The sequence below is a fragment of the Brachyhypopomus gauderio genome, chromosome 1 (genome assembly GCF_052324685.1).
Source record: "Brachyhypopomus gauderio isolate BG-103 chromosome 1, BGAUD_0.2, whole genome shotgun sequence".
In the NCBI taxonomy this organism is placed as follows: domain Eukaryota; kingdom Metazoa; phylum Chordata; class Actinopteri; order Gymnotiformes; family Hypopomidae; genus Brachyhypopomus; species Brachyhypopomus gauderio.
Genome location: NC_135211.1, coordinates 42,865,449 through 42,871,448, shown reverse-complemented (window position 1 = coordinate 42,871,448; position 6,000 = coordinate 42,865,449). Strand labels below are relative to the sequence as shown.

The 6,000-nt window shown below is 38.0% G+C and overlaps 1 long non-coding RNA gene across 1 annotated transcript; it reads right to left on the bottom strand.

Annotated features, from left to right (window-relative positions):
* Nucleotides 1-2,485: 2,485 nt before the first annotated feature.
* LOC143527575 (uncharacterized) lies at nucleotides 2,486-3,884 on the bottom strand. The gene is made up of 3 exons (XR_013134180.1): nucleotides 3,746-3,884; nucleotides 3,132-3,187; nucleotides 2,486-2,773 (listed from the first exon to the last, which is right to left on the bottom strand). It is a non-coding gene; the product is annotated as an uncharacterized LOC143527575 (long non-coding RNA).
* Between the last annotated feature and the right edge of the window lie 2,116 nt (nucleotides 3,885-6,000).

The window sequence follows — 6,000 nt, the reverse complement described above, 5'->3', positions numbered from 1 at the left end:
AACGCTGAGGAGAGCGAGATTTATTCTAAGGAATTCCAAAGACGTGGTCAAGGTCAGGCAATCTGGACATGAATTACAAACACAACTAGGAGGACTCACTCATGAAACGGAAAACTACGAACGTTAGAGATCACAAGGAACATGAATGCACAAAACAACCGATAACCAGACATGGGAAATACAAGGACTATAAATACACAGGACTAGACTAGGACCAGGTGACAACACTGATGACAAGAGCTTGGAAGACAATGGGAAACCATAGAAACAGACAAGCTGGGCGGGACTAACGGGCAAGGAACTACAGACACGAGGAACAGGGAAACTGGAGTGACACCTAGGAGAGGGGGCGTAGCCCTACGTGACAGATGCCTAACAAGATCATTGAGAGAAACTGCCATAATGTTCAAAACCTGGAGTTATGGAATTTTCTTCCTTCTGGATGTGTCCTAATACGACATCTTTTTTGATAAAGTTAATGATAAACTGTTATGTAGTGACAGCTAACAGTGAGTGAACTGGGACTGAACACAAGTGCACAGTGGTAATGAAGTGATGTTATTCTATGAGATATTTGATGTGATCGTTTTATATAGCTAGGCGCAATTCTTAAAATAATTTCAGCACCCTTACCATCTTACTGTTACTGTTGAAAATGCCTTAAACAACTGTGTAAGCCCTTTTATGATCTGTAACGATTATTGAAGTATTAGATTCTGTGATTGGCCCTTGTGCTTTGTATTAGCCAATTAAAAGTTCTCATTGTAGAAGCATATTCAGTGTAGCTAAATTTTTCAAGTTGTTGATTTTCTACTGGGTGTGTAAATGAAACAAAAACATTTTTCCCAAGCAATCCTAATCTGAATCTTTTAATTGGCACGTGCTGCTACAGTCCATACTACACAATAAACTGAAAATGATATAAGATAACTAGTGCTGTTAGTTCAAATTATTGTTTATATTTTAGAATCCCATTTAATATAAATCTTTTCAACTTCGAGAACATTGTAAAAATCCATAGTAACCATCTTTTTGTGTTTTTTTTTATTTTTTTTTTAGAGTCAGTTCAGTTGTCATGATTGTTGAAGTTCAACTGTCAAAATAAAGAGATTGAAAGTATGTATTATGGCTGAGCTTTTATTATTGCTTTTATTGTTTTGGTTAATGTTTTTACATCGTTTTATATGTTGTTAATTTATGTAAGTACACCATTCTTTTATCTGCTGAAATAAAAGGTAACTGTAAAAGGTTCATGTAAGCTGGAATTTAAAGACCAAAATAACCACATATTTATGTTTACAGAAATGTATTGTAATATTGGTAGTTTTAACAGAAACTTAAGATGTTAATACATCCCAAGCACCGTAAATTAATAGGAAAGAGTAGCATATTTATTGGACCATTGGATGCTAAATTAAACACAACTTTTGAAACTACTTTTATATAGGGTTAAAATATATAATTTTACATTATTTTTGTGTATTTAAAAAGCAGAATCCAATTATTTAAATGTTGAAATCTCATTGATAAACAGTACATTGTAAGAGTTTGTGCGTTGATCAACCAACATTTAACAGTTATCCACTGTAAGTTTATAGGATATGAACATATATTCACAGATTACCTCTGTACTTTGACAAGTTCATTTGTAGATTGCTTAAATAATACCATGAAGTAACCTAATTATGCTGTTATTTTAACATTCTAGCTGTGTTTTCTTACAACGAAAATTTGTAATTTTACTCAAATTTGGCTGTGAAATTACAAAGAATAAATACAGGGAAAATCTGTAATTTTACAGTAATTCATTGTTGAATTATGTGTGGTATTTTACTGTAATTTTACGGTAACTGTTTGGCAACTTTTGCTGCCAGACATGTTACCGTTTTTTTACGACTTTTTTTTTTGCAGTGTAGTGAGAACCGGGACATTAAATGAATTTCATTTTGCCGGGACCGAATATTAAAAAGAAGGAAAACCGGGACAAACCGGGACAGTCACGTGAAAACCGGGACAGGTGGCAACCCTACCGGTGTTACATGTACAATATACTATTGGGCTAAGTCGAGCCCGGCACTGTTAATGCAGGGGAGTTGTAAAGAAATAGAAGTCCTGCGAACCCTTCGATCCCCCCTGGCTACGGGCCTGGAATGTCAGTGGACGTGCAAAACGGGTTCACTATTCACACGTCTGACTAGGGTCTCTATTGAATGTCAGTGGACGTGCAAAACTGGTTCACTATTCACACTCTTAAAACACATGTGTTGAAAATAGCACAACTTGTGTTGTTTTTTAACACATCTCTATGTCCAGAATGGGACAACAGAACTTTTGTTAATATTAACACATTCTGTGTGTTGCAGTATTTAACATAACTTTTGTGTAAATGTTTGCAACAGGTTTTTGTGTTACTTCACAGTGAATCAACACATGTTGTGTAACTGTTCCTAGTAGCTTACAATTAGAAAAATATACAAATACAAGATTACATATTGACATGAATTTTATTTTTCGATCACACACACATACATCAGTTGCCAATACATAAAATGTCACCATGTAGAAAAATTAATAAAAGTACAATTAATACCAAGTTTACAGTTAGATTGAAATTAGCACATTTGTATCATATTAAGTGCTTTTCAGAATCACAGCAAGTGTGGAGGCACAAACTTCTCTGAGCTCCTTGGTGGTGCTGGCAGTCTGCGTCTTCTTATTTATCTGTTGGCCATCCAAGAATACCACCGATAGTGACTTTGGAGTGCCGGCCATTCTGATAATGTTAAACAAAAGGAAATATTCATGTACATTAAAATCTAGAAACTTTACAGGAAAAGCATCCCCTGTTGGGAGCGCAGGATGCTTTTCCTGGTGGGGTGCTGAATTCGGCATAACACCGGCGGGGCGAAGCTAAACGAGCCGGCGCGGGGCGAAGTTCGCTCGCTCGCAGGACCGGCGGGGCGAAGCTAAAGGAGCCGGCGGGGCGAAGCTAAAGGAGGCGGCTGGTGAAGGTAACGGAGAATGCCAGTGAAGCTAGCGCTCACCCTTAGACAGAATATTGTAAATCTAAACTAACTGCAATACACCTCTTTAAGATGAAGACTTTCCATTGCCATACAGATAAGCCTTACCTTGGTTGGGATCGTGGATCTCAAAATGGCGCCATCCGCATGTGAATCATGTAAATCTATAAATGAGCGGGAAAGAACAAAGTTAAACCAGAATTGCCTTACAAATCTACATTCCAAGGAAACAAAATTTCCTGAGCTCTACCTCGTGCATAATAAAACACCACTTCATGCATTTCCACCTAAGACAATCGCAAGAAATTTTATCCATTTACCTCAATGAAGGACAGCGGCACCCCAGCGCCTCAACTGCATACTAAAGTTAGCATAAGATCGTCTTCAACAAACTAGCATGCTTAGCTTAGCATCTACTAGCCTACTGAGTGAACTCTCCGTGTTACCGTCAAAAGCATTTGTTGTCAACCTTCTACCTTACGTTTCACTAACTATTGTTAAACTACTAAACCCTGACATCTTCATCCTCTAACGGAGGTTATTTTCCCTTGATCACTGCTGCCAAGCTAATGTTCCTTCGTCATACTAGCTAGCTAGCCAAACTGGAAGTTTTTCAACACGATGTTTTCACCATACTATATCTGTCACGTTACCACTGCGAAACAAACGCATTCATATTACTGTCTTTATGAGCAATGTCACCTCCACTCAATCACACGTACCTTGACTTAAAGTGACGAATTTCCAAGCTCTCTCTCGTCGACTCGTTCTTCAGGCAATGACTCTCTCTGCTCAGTCCTTTGGTCCAGGTCGAGTGACAAACGCGCGCACACACCGATGGACTTCAACGTTCATCCAGACAGTAACAGAACTTCTAGAATGTTCAGTTTTAATACGGGCGGAGCCAAATATTTTAAAACGTGCTCGCGCTGACGGTGATGATTTGATTGGCCAACCGCAGGTACACATATTTGTGTTGGTTATTTGTGTAATTTTTGTGTTAAACATTTCTGAAATATAACACAACCTTTGTTGAAATTACATTTGCACAAAAGATGTGTTGATTTCCAACACGTGTTTTAAGAGTGCACGTCTGACTAGGGTCTCTATTGAATGTCAGTGGACGTGCAAAACGGGTTCACTATTCACATTAATATTTTCACATCATATTTAGCTATTTGTTATATAAGCAATATACTAACTACTGCATATTTAATGTTAATTCCTTTACTATTCTATGCCCCCCTACACACACACCTTTTTTTTTAATTCTCATACTGGCCAGTTTCAGCTGTCACTCAGTTATCATGCACTCACTGCACAATCAAAAGCAGAGAAGTGACCGCGCTCATCATTTTCCTGGTGAACAGAGTGCAAGGAGCGACAGGCAAAGCTTATTCTGTTACAATAATGATGTAGCTACTATATATATATATATATATATATATATATATATATATATATATATATGTAGTGAGACACCATCATATAGCCGTGTGATGCGGTTCACCTGCTACTCATCGCCCCGCCCCTTTCGCAACTATTTATGCGTGACCCTGGACTGTCCTGACCCCGATTACTATACTCCTGCACAACACACCCTGAACGGAGTAACTCGCCGGTTCAAGTGCTCTGTGATTGCTGTTTCAATAAAAGCGGTTGTTATCCGCACTTGGATCCTTGTCTGTCTGATCAATACGTTACAAATAGTCTATGTACCACACCATACTTGGAATACAAACATTTTAGAAAATGAGCGCGAACATTTTTGCACGCTTGATATAATATGGAGAGGGTTCGCATATGCAGAATGTGCTTATTTCTGATACAATAGGTGCTGTTCGTTTGTCAGTATTGTATATTATTACAATAGTTAATGTAAAAATAAAAATGAGGCAATCAACCGCCGTCGCTGTATCCCACTGAGCAAAGACACGTCCAAAAGACGTGAATTAAAGTCTTCGTCAGACGTTTAAATGACGTCCCCTGAAAAGCCAGAATGAAAGTTTTTGCTACGTCTTTTGTAAACGTCTTTTGAACGTATATTACTGCCGTTCAGTTGACGTCAATAATGGACGTTCAAAAGACGTTTAAAAAAGACGTTGCATTCTGGCTTTTCAGGGGACGTCTTTTAAACGTCTGACGAAGACGTTTAATTCACGTCTTTTGGACGTGTCTTTGCTCAGTGGGTAAGACCGAGCACGCAAAATCAAGAAAACAAAGCAAAACAGTGACAGCGAGCGCAGAGAAACAAGAATTGAATAGTTAAGTGTTCATTTCACTGTTTTCAGCGCAAGTTTAAGTTTTTTGCTCGCTTCTAAAATTTCGGCTCGCTTCATGATTACGAGTGTAAATACGTCACAGATCAAGGCTTGGTAGATGATGGCATTCATCTCAATATCACAAACGTTACTCACAAATTTACGTTCTTTCATCCACAAACCTAACCTTGTCCTCAAAGCCTTTATAACATAATACCACACGCTACTATAAACTTTGAAACGTGTTCGGAAATTACAATTTAAAACAGTTTAGCTCAAGTAAAATTTTCGTGCTATATTCTTCACACCTGAAACTACATTTTCTGCATGAAAAACCACACAAACACATATCAAGAAATAATTCGAATCAAACTTTTAATAAATGCAAGATAATTATGACCAATCGTGCAAATAAAGTATAAAAATGACCAATCATGCAAAAAAGTTTAATGATCAATATCAGAATAAATGACAATCATTTGCTTTATTTCAAATCATCTGATGTTCTGCGTTTCTGTTGAATGGCAGTCCTAGTGGGGTCGGCAAACTATGGCACGCGTGCCACCGTTGGCACGCAGAGGCATAATCAGTGGCACGACACGCTGGACCAACATCAGCAAAAAAAAATTAGTAATAAAAAATCTCAGACAGAGAGCACGATCCACCAATCGAAATCGCTCCTCAACGCTCTGCTAAGCGGAGGCGTTTATACTTGG